Raw genomic sequence first — 15334 nt, forward strand, 5'->3', positions numbered from 1 at the left:
GCGGGAGTGCTCACTCTGCTGAGTGCTGTGATCTTCATCATCGTCAGCGGTACCAGTCGAGGTAATTAATTCTCAGCCTTGTCCCCCTGATCCTGCCCTGGTAGTGGTCTCACCAACATCCTGGCAGGACACAACTGCTTTGGCCCATGACACAGAGGTGGAACTGAGGAACGCAGTTTCGTTCTTGCTGGCTTGATTGCTGATCCTAAGAGGGGGAGGGGGAAAGTAGTAGCTAGTGTTAAATTCCTTGAGCCGAAAATAAAATACAGTAAGGAAACGTGGACAGGCGTTCCCGGAGGCGAAGACTTCGCCAGCCAAGAGCTGCCCGCCTGCGGGTGCTGCCGCTCCCAAGCAGGGCAGAGGTGGAGGATTGTCTCTGTGAGGAAGGAAGTATAAAAATAGATTGTTGTTTCCAGCACAGGCTTTCGTGCCGGTCCTCTTCACCCTCCTTGTGAATGTGCGTATGGATCCTTACCCCACCAGGAACAGAGAGAGGGAAGAAGCCATGTGTGAGCAGAGCAGCCGCTTGGTGCTGCACCCAGAGCCCGTCTGGGCATTGAAGGGAGCACGATGCAACATGGTAATATGGGTGCCACCACGCAAGTACTCTAGAGAAATGAGTGAGAAAGCACATCGAGTTCTTAGCACAAAGTTTGAATAATACTGAGGTGGTTGATGCAGCAACACGTACCATTTTTGTCTGATTGATTTCTACATGAGGCTCCTGTGATGCCTGGGCACACTTCACCATGGGATAGGACCAGCTTCCCGTGGGGGAAGGCAGATGGGAGATGCCAGAGCCTCTTCCCACTGGAGGTTCTTCCCACCAGCATGTCCGGGGGTCAAAGCCTTAGAAAAACATGTGTTTTTCTTTAAATATCCCCTTTAAATATCTTATCTTTAAATGTCCCTTCCTTTTGGATCTTAATTACTTTAATGAACAGTTTCTTTCTCTGGTGGCCAGCAAGCTGGGTGTCACCCATGGGTCTGTAGGCAGCCATAGGAGGATGCACATCAGGAGTGGTCTTCCAGGAGGGGCCCTGTGGGCAAAGTCCCACCTCGCTTCACAGCACTTTGGTTTCAGCGTTGGCTGTTACAGTTCTGGATATTCCTCTCCTCCATGCAAAGGTCAGGGGTTCCTGGGTTCTGCTTGTGTTGTGGTGCCAACAGCAGCTGGAGGCTTTGAGCTCTGTCCACAGTCAAACATTTTGTTAGGTGGGGAAACCCGGCTCTGCTGTAGTGGGGAGGCAGGCTGGGGGAAGCGCTCCAGCTCCCCTTGGTACCTCTGGTACTCTGTGTATCTTTGCTCTGCTTTGACCCACTGCAGAAAGTCCTGGGGCTGGTGCACCCCATGGGCAAGTGTCCCATTGCTTCCCTGGAGGAAGCTTCTTCTGAAGATGTTTCCAGGATATATTCTGCATTTCACTGACTTTACACTTAACACCTTGCTCTTCTCACCAGAAATACCTGAGTGCAGAACAGCCATTACCTTTTTACCATGAAGAGGACAGCTTTGCTGCCTGGACATCCTAGGAGTGCCCCAGGACATGAGTTGCAGGGCCAGCATGGGTGTTCATGGTGGTCCAGCTGAATCTGCCAGCTTTCCCTTCGCTTCTGGGCAGCTTCTGGGCATAGAGCTGATGCTTTCATGGATGGGTCTGCCTCTGCCCGGAGATCTCCCATCACGTGCAGCTGGGACTTGGGGTGCCCACTGTCCCCCCCCCTACATGTGATGGATGATTGGTCCATCACTTGGCTCTGGAAACTGTGCTCCAGGCAAAAAAGCTGCAGTATATAATGTTTAACATGGCTTCTTAGACGGAAAAATATTACCCGAGGGCAAATTAAATAAGGTGATGACTTATTTAATAACTTTTTGTGTCCATTTTGTAACCTCAAAGGGACAGAAAGCTGGGAAAGTAAGATTTCTGCTTGACCAGTCAATGTCTGTGGTCAGCTGTGGCCGGGAATGAGATTTTGGGACATGATGAAGTGCTCTGAAGGACAGAGGAGGGCAGTGATACTGGGCTGCAAGCCTAGAAAACCACAAAAGCTGCGAAGAGTGAGGCCAGTGCTGTATCCTGCTGTGTCCCGCTCCATCCCATGAGCTGAGCTTGGTTTGAGACCTGCAGATGTTGAGAGCAAAACGCAAGTCATTGCTCAGAAACCTGCTCCCCAAGCAACTGCATGCTTTTGCTCTAAGCCTGCTGTCACAGATGATGCAAGAGCCAGGTTTTAAAGTAATTATTTAAACCTTTTTGGATGCCCTGTTCTAGAGAGGTTGAAGCCATAATTTATATAATGAGCCATGAGATACACATGGCAGAAGCAGTGATGAACTTTGCTGCTGGTGTTTGAGGGGAGATCACCCCCTGTTTGCTGGAAAACACAGTTTGGCCTTCTCATCTTGGCATGGTGGGATGCACTCGAACACAAGGCATCGCATCTGAGATGATTTTAGAAACGCAGAGGCATCTGGGGGTCCTCAACCACAGGTGCTGCCACAAGTGAAGCATCGCGTGCGTGTTACATAGGGTCCCTGTAGGAGTGTCTTAACACCGCAAAGTCCTTTTCCACATGCTAAAGGCACTTTAATGACTTAAAACTATATTTGGGTACTGCTTTCCTTAAAGTATTTCGTGTAGGCATCTCACTTGCAGCTGTCCCCGCGCACTCACTGGAAGTCTGTCTTATCCCTGTAGGCTGCCCAGGCCACGCAGGGGGTGCTGGGTGGCCTCGGCCCAGCCGAGGAGTTGTCCCCAGCACTGACCCCTGTAGAGGCTGGTCCCGGCACCCATCATGCTGCATGGGGCGATGCGGGCACCCAGCCCAGCACACCCCGCTGTCACCTGCCTGCTGAGGCCTGGCACAGGGCTTGGCCGGGGAGCAGCGGGCCTGGCTCAGTCCTGCTGGCCTGGCCCATGGCCGCCTGCCAGCTGGGCACCTGTGGGGTGTGGGTAGTGCCAGTGAAGGCAGCAGTGTGCTGGGGGACAGGCAGAGGCATACTGGGCTACAACGGGCACGGCCCTAAATCCAGGCCTAGGCCTAGGTTTAGGTTTAGGCTCAGGCCCTGGCCCCGACCCACCTCCTGCCCCTGCCCCTGCCCTAGGGCCCGCCCCCAGCCCAGGGCCGGCCCCGCCCCTCGCTCCCGCCCCGCCCCTGCCCGCTCTGCGCCGCAGCGCTCCCACCGCCCCCTCCGCCCCTCGTGCCGCCGCCCGCCCCGCCCCGCCTCGCTCTTCCAATCAGCCCCGGCTCGCCAAGCAGCCGGCCCCGCCTCGCCCCCGTTGCCGTCCACGGTGCGCGCGCGCGCGCGGCCGCCTGCCGGCTCTCCCTTACCCCCCTCCCCCGTCGCTCCCCCGCCCCGCCCCGCCCGGGGCCCGCCAATGGGAACGACGGCGCTGCCCCCGGCCCCCGCCCCGCGCGCGGGGCTCGCGCCGCTGGCGGGCCAGGCGCGGCCTGCACGTCTGCGGGGGCGCGCGCGGCCAGTCGTCCCGGTCGCGCGCAGGCGCGCACGGGAGCCGGTGGCGGCGGCGGCGGCGGCGGCGCAGCGGGGGCCGCCGCTCGGCTCGGCCGGGGCTGCGGATGGCGGAGCGGCGGCGGCGGCGGCGGCGGGGCCCGGGCAGCGGCGCGGCGCCGGGAGAGGTGAGGTTCGGGTGCGGCGGCGGGAGCGCCCCGCGGGACCTGTCCAGGTCCTGACGCGGCGGCAGGTGCCGGTGGCGGCGGGCCCGGCCGCCCCGCACCTGTTGAGTGCGGCGGGGCGCGGGTGCCGGCCCCCGGTGTGGCGGGGCGCAGTGCGGCGCGGGGCCCGGCCGTGCCCGGCGGCGGGGCGGGGGCGGGCTCCCGGGCGGCCTTACCCGGCCAGGGGCCGCGGCGGCGGCGGCGAAGCCATTTTGAGGGGGCTGGCGGCACGGCGGGAAGTTTGGCCCCGGTCGCCCGCCCCGGGGGAAGCCACCCGGCGGGGGCCGGCCGCCGAGCCCGGCGGCTTCTCCTGCCTCCCGGGGACGCGGCAGCCACCGGGACCGGGGCGCCTGCTCTGCCCCGCGCTCTGCCGCCCGGGAGCCCGCTGCCGGCCGGGAAGGTGAACGCGGCGGTCGCCGTGGCCTGCCCGCCCTCCCCTCCCCTTCCCTCGGCTGCCGCCCGGCCACCAGGGACCGGTGTGCCCCCTCCGGAGGAGCCGGGGCTGGCCGCCCCCCCCCGCCGCCGGCACCCGCTGCCCGCCCTCTGCAGCGGGGAAGGCGGGCACGTCCTTGCGAGAGGAGCTCGAGCGTGAAATGTGGGTTCACCTCGCAGCGTCTCTCTTACCCGGCTGATTAAAATACCCGAAAAGTTCCCCCCCCCCCCCCCCTTTTTTTTTTTCTTAGCGTGCCATCTGTTGCTTTGGCCCCGGGTGCGTTTGGGTGTCGTGGTTCCTCCTGCACTCGGTTGGATTTAGGCTGTGCTGGAGCAAAACCGCGGTCACAATGTCTGTTATTGTGCTAAAAAGTATGCTTTGCTTCAGAAACGTTCACGGGCGTTTTTAGAAATTGAGGCGCACTGGGTTCCCCCACAGGGTGCCTGGCTGGCCTGTGGCCGAGGGGTGGCTGCCGGCCCGATCCAGCTCTGCTTTCCGCCTGCGTCTTCGCCTCATCTCTCTCAAAACTGAGGGTGAGGCAGCGCCGGCGGTGCTTGGCTGGAGGGGAGGTGGCCGCGAAGCAGTCGGGACTCTGGGCTCAGTCTGATGAAACCACAAAATAGATCCACGAGTGGCATAGCCAAGAGCAGCCAGGCTGGTCCTGAGAAACGTGCTTGGCCTGGGCTTTTACTTGGTTCTTCAGGAAGATACAGCTGCGTGCAGGAGCCTAACTGCTTATCCCCCGCCCCCCCGCCCCATCTCCAGTAGATTCTTCCAAGCAGCAGCAAAGCAAACCAAACCGCAGTTGATGTTTCTACGTTGCGCCGTATCAGATTTGAGCCCTGGGGCTCTGAACGCGGTGCTGCTGCTCAAGGGCTTTTGCCACTGTTTGTAGCCCATCTATTCCTCAGGGAATCTTTTTCGGTGGTAAATTAAAACTTCCTGTTTTTTGTAGCATAAACAAAAGATTGCGGTCTTGGTTTGTTTTTTTTTTTTGTTTGTTTTTTTCTTGGTGTGCACAGGTGGTGACAAGCTCGCCCCGGCTGTTGGACTCGTATGGACTTGCCGCTTGCTTTGTGAGTTATCTGTCACCGCCGTTCGAGCATCGTGTGAGTGAAGTCGTAGCATCGTTCTCTGAGCTGTTATGCCGGAGAGTGGCAGGAGGCCAACCTAAAGAGCACAGAAGATGTTTAGAATAATTAGTGATGGAACACCCTTTTAAAATAATTGTTTGGGTTTATCTAGCACTCAATTGTAGCGATATCTACCTCTAAAAATAGACCAGCCTTGTATGTAATGAGTCTTGTAGTATAAACAGTCATGTCTTGAATGACTGTTGTTACTTTTAGGATGTCCAAGATAGATGTTTTTGGGGGTTTTGCCAAATCCTCTTGTCTGTTTAACTTTTTTTTCTCTGCAGGGAATAATGTGGTTCTTGGCCCTTAACGGCACGTAGTCGTGCGATGCCCAGAGGAAAAGCTCAGTAATCCTCACCGTTCAGGGCTGGCACAGTGGGGCAGAAAGCTTCCCACCACCCCTCTGGCAGCCCAAGGTCGAGCAGTCCTCCCTTTTCCATGAAGTTCGTGCTCTGTACACCGCCACGTTCACAGAAGTGTGTCCAGCAGTTAGCTTTGACAGGTGATGGTCTGTCACTTTTGCTTTGAGGCACTGTCCTCAGTTAATTCAGCACAGAGCTCTGTTGGCTAGCATTTGCCTGTGCCGGTAAGTCCACGGTTTTCATGCGACGAGAAGAGCAGCTCAAGCATGATTGTGGTTCTGCTGCTTGCACCGGTGTGCTCACTCCACGCTCTTTGTCACAGCACTCGGCTCTGCAAGGCTGGCCTCCCAGGATGCCTTCCCCAAGTTTGCTGAGGCACAGCTGCATGAACATGCAATTCTCGCTTTCAGTAATTAAGAAAAAGGATTGCGCGAGGAATTTTCTCGTGTTTTGCCATAGGGTTTATCGGAGTGTAACAGATGAGCTGTGGCCCTAACCCCTCGTGCACACGTGCTTTTTAAAGTTTCTTTTCAGCAGCCAGCATGCTGGCCAAGTCTTCCCTGGCGTGGCTTGATGTGCGAAAGCACTGGCTCCTCCACTCAAGGGAGAGCAGCCCAGCTTTTTCAGCAGGAGGAGAATTTGCTTTATGAAGACTTGTTTTCTGAAAAGGTACCATGGAGGACACTGTGCCTAGTGTTTGAAGCGGGAGGTGTCTCAGAGCTTTGCTCACACTGCATTCACGAACCTCAGGCCATCTTTATATTTGCCCCTGGCTTATTCAGATTTATCTGCTCTGATGAAAGTTCAGTGCCCTTTTGTGGGCTCTATGTGGTTCGGGAATGGATATGTGATGTCATAAGCCTTCAGTGGCAGGCCTCTTGCTTGCTATGAGCACGTAAGTCTTCTAGAGTATCTTGTTTATTATAAGCAAATGGGACTTTTTTAAAAGCCGACTGTGTTTTGACTTAAGTGAGTAAAACCTTATAAATGGCTGGGCTTATTAGCTCAGACAGGGCATCGTTGCAGTTTGGGACTGCAGTCAGGTCAGGCTCTGCTGCTCTCCAGCAAACTCTTCTCTGCGCCCGCCATACCCCGCGCCGGTGCCTTTGGTTGGCAGTCACCTGGTCAGAGGTCCTGCGTGGGAACGAGGGGTTCCTGTTAAACAGGGTATGGCAAACACTTGTGCGAGAGAGCTGTGGGAGAGACCAGAAATCTACCATGCCCTCTAAGCAACTTGGCATCGGTGGTTTTGAGATGTCATCTGTGACTTGAGGAAGTTTTGGGGATGGCAGTGGTGGGTGTGCTCCCGGTGAGGAGTGTTTCTCCAGCTGCAGGGTCTGAATGAGTATGTTGGTGCTTCTCTGTGCCAGGATGGTTTTAGGCAAGGCTGACATAGGCTGTCACCAGGTGCTAGCAGTGAGTGTGGCTTGTCAGGTTGATACCTCTTGCATTTCAAGTCAGTTCAGTGGGTGCAGGACCCTGACACATTAGGTGGGGATCTTTGCTTGAACGTCAAAGGATGTGGTCTGATGAAGAGAGGCGTGTAGTACTTGCTGTTTCTGCAGCTTCTGAAACCAGTAAGTGCTTGGCACCTTTGAAACTTGGGCCATCCAGCTGCCGTACTATGGATTTCAGTTTAAGTTTAAGTACCAAAGATTAAAACTGTGGGTTTGGATTGTGTTTATCAGTGGAAGCTGTTATTTATGTACCTTGCTTTTAAAGGAAATACCTTTATAGTATAAATGTTGCGTGACCAAAAAAAAAAAAAAAAAAAAAAAAAGCTTGGTGAATTGATTATGTAAGCAAATGAAATGACATTTTAAAGCAAATTTCGTTCCTGTTTGGATACAATGTGGCCGTTTTTTGTTCTTTCCTACCATTCAACAACAGAGTGCATTTTTTTCAATCCTTTTAGTGAATGTTTTTTGTATGGTAGGTATGAGAAATACTTGTTTTTGCAATTTGAATCCTTGAAGAGGCCATCAGCAGGCTCTGGGAGCTGGCAGGAGCCAGCTGTGAGTATCAGCGTCTGTAGCTGACCAAAGCAGCAGCTCATCTGTGCATTTGAAAAATAAAAAATAAAAAATAAAAAAAAAAAAAGAAGAAAAAAGCCATGTAACTGATATTACTCTGGGAGCTGAGCTTGTCTTGGAGTGATGCTCTGGACAGCCATCCTCTCAAGGATATCTGGTTGCAAAGGGAATTGGGATCTTTTTATGTTTTTCTGCCTCCGGGTCAGCCGCAGCATTTGTCCGTCCCCGTGCAAAGGGAATTCGTCGCCTCCACAAAAGCAGCATGGGTTACCTTGAGCCTCCTGTGCTGGCGGGGAGCGCGGGGCTGAGTCAGTGCTGGCTGCCGAGGGCTGTGACTCAGTGCTGTCCCCTCGGATGTGCATCCAGCCCGCTGCCAACAGAGCCAGGGAATAACCTGATTACAGAAGTGTTCTCTGTGGGTATCGGCTGGTTAGAGGGGACGGGGAATGTCAGGCTGCTTTCGGTAATTATGTGTGTGTTGGTGGAAGTTGGTCGTTCCCTGAGCTTTTATATGCGGTACCAAGCATCTGTGGAAGCACCAGGGAGCTCAGAGGCCAGAAGCTTCTTTCCTTTGTACTTGATAGCACGGTCTTATGGTTTTATATCTTTGTGGGATGTGTGGGGTTTTAAATTTTATTTTAATTTATTTAACGTTTAAATATTTTTTACTTATGTGCTTGAAGAGGAATGGTGCTTTGTTTTCCTTGGGGAGAAATCTCTTCCCTGACGCTGTAGGGTTAGGTCTCTTTGTGTTTCTGTCTCTTGAAGTGAGGATGCTGTCCATGCTTTTAGGTCAGGACTGCCTCATGAACAAACATTTTTGTCGGGACCTCCTGCCACCCCCATATGTTTCTGAGCTCAATTTCCCATTGCATAAGCACCCACCAGGGGCTGGCAGTGCCCCTGAATGAAATTGGTCAACGCATTGAAAAGTCCATCAAATTTGACAAAAGCATAGAGATGTCACAGGTAAGTGCCGAGTTGTGTGAAGACAGGAATCTACGTGGAAGAAATTCTCAGATTAGTGCTCCACTGGAAGAAAAGCTGTTGCCTGAGTGCAAATATATTGTTAGACATCAGAGGATTTTCATGGTAGGGAGACAAACAGGAAATCAAGTTTCTTAAGTAGTTCCAGTAGAAGATGATCATCCTTATTTTCCTTTGTGAAAGTGGTGAGGAGTGATCTGATGAGCAATCTTGCATTGTCATAGGTGATAGAAGAAAACAAAAGATTTTTGGTACTGTCCTTCACCTTGCCCCTTGGGGCTGAAGGGGAAGGCAGATGAGTGAAGACTTTAAATTTCACTGTAAAGGCTTTTGCAGTTGTCTGGGAAAATGTTCTTTTATAGGTGCCACATAACGACTTGGGTCAGGATTTTGCTCTGCAGAGTGCTTTTGGCAGAGATGCAAAAGGAGGGTCTGCTCAGGGGATTGAAGAGTATCGCCTTTTTCCTCTTTGCACCAGTACAAATTTAAGATTTTTATACTGATGTTCTCTGCCATTTCGGTTTCTGAGGCTTTTCCTTCTTAGGCATACTGAAACAGGAAGATCTGGTTTTTGGTTGTTTTTTTTTAATTTATTTTTTATTTTGAAGGGGTTCTAACAGAATAGATCTCTTGGACCTGTATCTTGAGTCTTGCGGGTAAGATGCCGAGTATCCTGAGTATTCTCATTCAGAGAAAACGTGGGACTAATATACTGTATTTTGAATTTAAAGGAAAGTAGAAATCTTTCTCATTTGGTGATGAGTTTGGTGCCGCATGTCAGGGTGTACTCTCTGATTATGTTGCTGTCCGTTGCTTTTGCTATTATATACTTTAAGTTGCATAAACAATTTTGTGATGGGCCTTTGGTAATATTAGGCTTGAGGACGGTACCAATGCCAATTTATCATTGTTCCAAACCCTGTGTGCTTCCATTCTTTATTTCCCAATGGCTCTCCCTTCTCCTTTCTGCTATTAATTTTGTCATATCAGCTCTGGGAAGAGATAAACTGTTTAGAATTTGATCAAAAAGAGAACAAGCAAGTATGGAAAACATTAGCTTCTTTCATTTGTCAGATGTAGCACATGAAAAAGAAGTTTTTACATAGGGATTGTGAGGCAGCCTCAACTAGAAGTACTTTTTTCCCATTTTATCTGTTTTAAGTTTTGAGATTTGCAGAAATAATTAGTACCTGCCTCTTTCATTCTGAAGGGCTTCTGCTGAAAGCATTCAGTGCGTCTAAAATGAGGCTGATTTTTATTTAGGTTGATTTACTCAGCTCCTCATCTTTATTAGCAAATGAGTCAAGTGTAAACTTTCACTGTCTTTTTCCTTACTTAATTATATTCTAATATTTGGGCACAGTCTGCTGGGAAACTATTAGAGGGGAAAAATATCTTTGACTTCTTTCTTTAGATGCAGATTTTATACAACTGTGTTTACAAAGCCCATTCTGAATCAAAATAAGTTTTTATTTTTCACCTCAAATATTGAGCACAGGTACTGAGTACTTAATAAGAAAAAAAAAAAGTCTTTATATGACTCCCAGTAAGAGCATAGTGGGATCTTTAATTCAAAAGCATGATCAGCTGTATGTTTTCCTTAATAAAGTTTGCACATGAGTGCAGATTAGCTGGAAAATAAGTGTGGACAGCCTTAGCAGAAGACTCCAGCTAGGCATAATATAAACACCAAGGTGCTGACTGAAAATCAGGAAATTTGTGCAGCAGAGATTACCAGGGACTTGGGAGACTATTGAAGGAAAATCTCTCTGCAGGCTTGCCCTCTTCTTGCAGCAGCTGCCAAGGGAAGAGTATAGCACTTAAGATGATGGAGCCTTGGTGTGGTCCACACTGAATGCTGTTAGGAGGATAGTAAGGAAAAAATGTTTGCTGATCAGAACCAGACTAAGATAACACATTTCAACGCTGCTTTTGTCCGTAAACTTGCCATGCTTTTCACATCTAAAGATAGAGGATCAGTACTGGTATATTTAAGTCCCTGAAAAATGAGAAGAATGAACATAAGCCAATGGCTGAACTGTGCTTTGTTTGTGAGAAACTTGTAATAAAGCTAGCTCTGTGGGGGAACTGAGTTATAGCCCTCCTCCACTGCCCAAGTTTTAAAGCTTGCTCTTGACACACATATGTAACTCACACTGGGAGACCAAAGGAGGAGGAGATAAATTCTCTTTTGTCAGGTGCTCACTCACTTTTTTTAATCCTGATAGCCTTTGGTTGAGCTTACGCGTGCTACAAAGTTCATTCTAGGGTGTGTTTCATGTGTTTTCCATGCTACAGAAATTAGCAAGGGATTTTATGTAGGGAGAGATCTCTTTCATGATAGCTGCTTAATCTGTGTGAGAAATAGCATTGTTTTCTGACTTAAAATTTGTAGTTTTGGTAGCTGAAACTTTTAATCTGGTTGAATGTCCCTTTTTGGACACTGATTCCATGCAGGTTTGCAGCCCCTTGGACCTGTTGCCTGTAGAGTCTGCACAAAGTCTGGGTGCCGTTTTGAAGGTGTAGAGCCACAGGCAACTGTGAATTAAGGTCATAGTCCATGTTAAACTGGGGTCACCTTTTCCAGCCAGGCTAAAACATGTTCTTTTTTTTTTTTTTTTTTTTTTTTTCCTCCTTAAGCTTTTCAGAGGAGCCGTGTGGCACGACGCTTCCATTTTCTCAGCCGCGTTGGCTTTGATGTCTTCTCTGGAGCTGCAGCCCCTCTCTTGGTTAGAAGTGATCTTACAGCCAGTGAAGTCATCATTCAAGTGCAGAGAGCAGATGTGCTTTCCTGGGATTTAATGTGTATTATACAGATATTCCTGTAGTCATTTTTACAGATGCTTTTTATCTCCCACCACTTACTAGTGCCAAGCAGTATGCTACAGTTTGATGTTGTGTGATACTGTGTTTTGATAACAAAGTGGAGCTGGAAATTAATGCTTGACTCAAACCAGCGATCCTGGCAGTTGTGTGTTGGGCATGTACGCTAGCATTTTAATTTGCATCAGGAACATGCTTTTGACGGTCTCCTGCTTGTCTCCACCACCTCTGTGCTCCAGCTCACATGGAGGAGCAAGGTGGGAGCAAGTTCCTGGGCTCCCTTTGGAGGACGGCGAGCGCAGAGAGGAGCTCTACAGGCATGTCCGCTACCTGTAAGTTTGTGATTGGATTGTGCCTCAATCACTAATGACTGTTCAGCCTTTGATTAATCAGAAGCTAAACTGGGACCCTTGGCTGAGTTAGCAGCTCTTAAGAATGTGAAACAGAAAAGTACAGCTGACTGGAGCGAAAGCATGAAGGTCTGGTTGGGAGAGTGCGCGCTTGGGCTTTTGACAAAGTACAGGCAAAGGGGTAAAGTCTCCCATACTAAAGAGCTTTCAAGAAAGTGCAGAAAATCCTCTCTTAACTCTGTAACCTACCTTACATGCTTAGAATGGTGGGGTCTTGAGCCTGGTAGCCTTCCCTCTATTTCATGAGGACTGGCAGGTCCTTCCATCATAGTAAAGCCTGCAAAGTCTGATTTTTTTCCTGTGTCTTTGAACATCTTTGCAAAAATCTGGGAAGTTACATTAAACCCAGCTCTGCTGTTTTCCATGATGATGACAGAAAGTTGGAAATGCTGTGCAAAGAGAGCCTTAGTCTGAAAGCCTTTGGGTAGTTTATGCCTGTTGATGCTTTTATATCAAAGTTAATTTCCATAGACCTCAGCACTGATGAATGCGGGTAATGAGGGATAGCGAGTACTATTGTAGCTGTGTATGTTTTTTTTCTGGTGCAGCCTAGTTTCTTTTCTCTTATCCCCTGAAAGCTATTCTTAGTAAGCGGTTGGTTTTTTTTGAATTAAGTGAGTGAATAATCAGTATTTCATTCACTGTCCTTACATATGCTTAAATATAGTATTAACCTAATCTTCTTATATGCTTTTCCTCCTGCTGCTCCTGAGTTCATAAAGGAACCAGGTTCACTATTAATAAGATCTATGAATGAACTTGCCTGGAAGTAAAATAGTTCTTTCAGGCTTTGGCTCGTATTTATTGCCAAGATGATAATTTATTTATCTTTTTGGAAGGTAGCATCATTCTTCATGTGTATAACTTCTTGTAGCGTGCCGTCTCCGTTTCTTTTCTTCGGCGCTGTCACGAGTAACTTTTCCGTGTACAAATTCCTGAGCTACGGTCTGTGAAACGTTTTGTTTGTTTGTTTGTTTGTTTTCCTGCTGGGAAAGTTAAAATGACTGCCTGGTGGCAAACTTTGTAATATCTTCTCCTTTTTAGGAGGGTTGAGCGACTGGAGAAGACCAAGGTGGTGATGAGCATCTGTCCGTCTCCTCCGACGGGAGCTTCGCACGCCTCCCCTGGGGGCTGAAGCCCCGCTGAGCCGGGGGGGGACGGGGATGTCAGGGAGCGGGGCGGGCGGCTTGTCCCGCAGCTCCGCGGGCGCTGCTGCCGCGGGGAGGGGCTGGGCGGCTTTGGGTCCCCCCCGCCTGCCGGGAGGGAGCTCGGAGGCAGCTCGGGAGGTCGGGAGCTCTCCGTGGTGCCGAGCGGGGCCGAGCGCCGCCCGCTCCCCCCCGCCGAAGGGCGGCCGGTCCTGCGGCAGCGGCCGGTGAGGGCTGTCGTGGCCTGCGCGGAGGCTTCAGCCCGCCCTGCTGGTTTCGGAGTATTGCAGCGTCGGCTCTGTCGCGATCCGGTGTCTCGCTTTGGCCGTGGGCTGCTCACCCCCGTTTGCCCAAGGGACAAAGTTTGTGTGGTCGCTGCGTTCAGCGGGTCTGCTCCTCCTGCTGCTGAGAGGAGCTTCAGCACACCAGAGATGTAAACTTTGAACGTTAGGCCGTGGTCACCTCTCCTGGAGACAGAGTAAATGTAATATAGCTTAAATAAATGTAGCGAGTGTTCCTCTAACTCTGTATATTTTTCTCAGCCCCCCCCTTCTCCCATCATTGCATTTCAGGTTACGATGGCTAGGTTTTTTTGTTGCCCAGATAACACTCGGCACTATTGGACAATATTCCCAACTCTGCTGTTTCTTTTCTACTTCCTTTGGCCTCCTCGGGCATTTTTTCTTAGGCAAAACTGCCTGCTTTTCGTGTAGGGCTCGGTCTGGTTTAACGGCCAGCAGGTGAGATCTCAGATGAAGGTGAACCAGGATTCTTTGGAGGCTGGTTTTGCCAGCCCTGTTATGAACCTATGCAACTTCTCTCAGCATCGGTGTCCTTGCTGGCTCTTTCAGCATAAGCCTACTTCAAGTTCAGAGTTGTCCTTTGTTCTGCTTTCAGGCTGTTCATTCCTCAGTAACTTGTTCAAGAGATTTACTTTAAAAGAAACTTGGCTTTCCAGTCTTAAGCAGGCTTCCTTGATAGCTGTGAGAACATTTTCTAAATAGCTGCTCTTGATTGCTTTAAGTGAATGTGGAAGGGACTAGAAATACAACATTTGATTCTTGCAGTAAAAGCTCCGTTGAGGAATATGGCTATTGACTGTTATTCTCTTGCCAGAGTATCACCTGATCTATAGGACTGCTTGGACGAAACAGACTGCTTTGAATCATAAAGGGGGGGGGGCGGGGGGAAGCCAATATTTTGAAGGTCATAGCTTTTATAGTGCAGTGGTGGAAAGTAGGGGAAGGAATTGTTCTGCTGGTAGCTTTCAGTGTAACATAGCTCCTCAGCATTAGCTGATGTTTTGGCTTTGGTATTTGTGCTTCTCCCTGGCTTGCATACCTTCCTTGACTACTTCTAGTGGTTTCTTGCCTGGTTCAGTACATTGCTATAGTCTAAACGGGACATGGACTGTAAAACAAGCATATTAATCAGGACAGAATAGTCCCTTTGCTTGGGAAGAGGTAAGAAGCACTAACGCTGTCCATTTAGCTGCAGGCTTGCTCTTATTAGAAGACCCAGAAGAACATCTAGACAGTGGACTGTCCTGACAAAATGTGAGTGAATTGTTTAAAATGGGATACTGCACTGCCACTGTAAAGTATTTGCTGCTCTTGCTGTTGAGCCATAACTGTCATCTTGTGTAAGTCTTAACTATACCCATAACCGGCTCTTTGCCTGCAGAGCATTGGGGCAGGTTGATGATGATGGTTCTGAGACCTGTATAGGTCCCTCTGATATGGAGGTGTAGTGGTTGTCCTGTGAAACATGGAAACAGCACAGCCCTCTGACCAGTGTGAAAACAGCAGAAACCCCTAGGTGTGCAGAAGTCCAGGAAAGTGAGTATAAATGTGTATTTTTGCATCCACTGTTACTTAAAGTGCCTAGAAACTCCTCTTGCTCCAACAGTTTTCTGGACTTCAGGTGTACATTGTTCTGGCAGCATTGGTAGTGAATGCTACTGTAATGTGGGTGTGGTGGGATAGTTTTGAATAAATTACTTTTGGATCTGTGTTGGGTGGCTGGTGGCGTTCTTACTGGAGGTTTTCACCTCACAGAGCTAAAGTCTTGGTTTCTTGTTTAGTCCATTGTTTTGAGAACAGCTAACTGTCTGTATTTCTGAATTAATAGCTTCTTTGCTTCACAAAAAATATGTGCAGTGTATGCATTTATATGAAATACATGCATATGTATATTTTTTATGTTCAGTACTTTGTTCAGAATAAAAGAATCAGTCTAAAAGTAATTTAGATACAGTAAAAGGGCACTAAAGTAGGTGCATAATCTAAATTCTGCTCAAGAACATGGTTTCTTCACATATGAACTGA

General features: G+C 49.6%; 1 protein-coding gene across 4 annotated transcripts in view; it reads left to right on the forward strand.

The window, feature by feature from the left end:
* The first annotated feature begins 3537 nt into the window (after nt 1-3537).
* The window catches only part of ADARB1 (adenosine deaminase RNA specific B1), an 87416-nt gene continuing 75619 nt past the window's right edge, over nt 3538-15334 (forward strand). For 2 of the 4 annotated variants that reach the window (XM_049797194.1, XM_049797506.1), the window contains exon 1: nt 3538-3642. The gene's annotated coding sequence lies outside the window, so the exon portion shown is untranslated. Of the gene's footprint in view, nt 3643-5150; nt 5221-15334 lie in introns of those variants that run through there. The other 2 variants (XM_049797256.1, XM_049797311.1) reach the window with 2 other exon arrangements.

Source organism: Accipiter gentilis, chromosome 1 (assembly GCF_929443795.1).
Source record: "Accipiter gentilis chromosome 1, bAccGen1.1, whole genome shotgun sequence".
NCBI lineage: Eukaryota > Metazoa > Chordata > Aves > Accipitriformes > Accipitridae > Astur > Astur gentilis.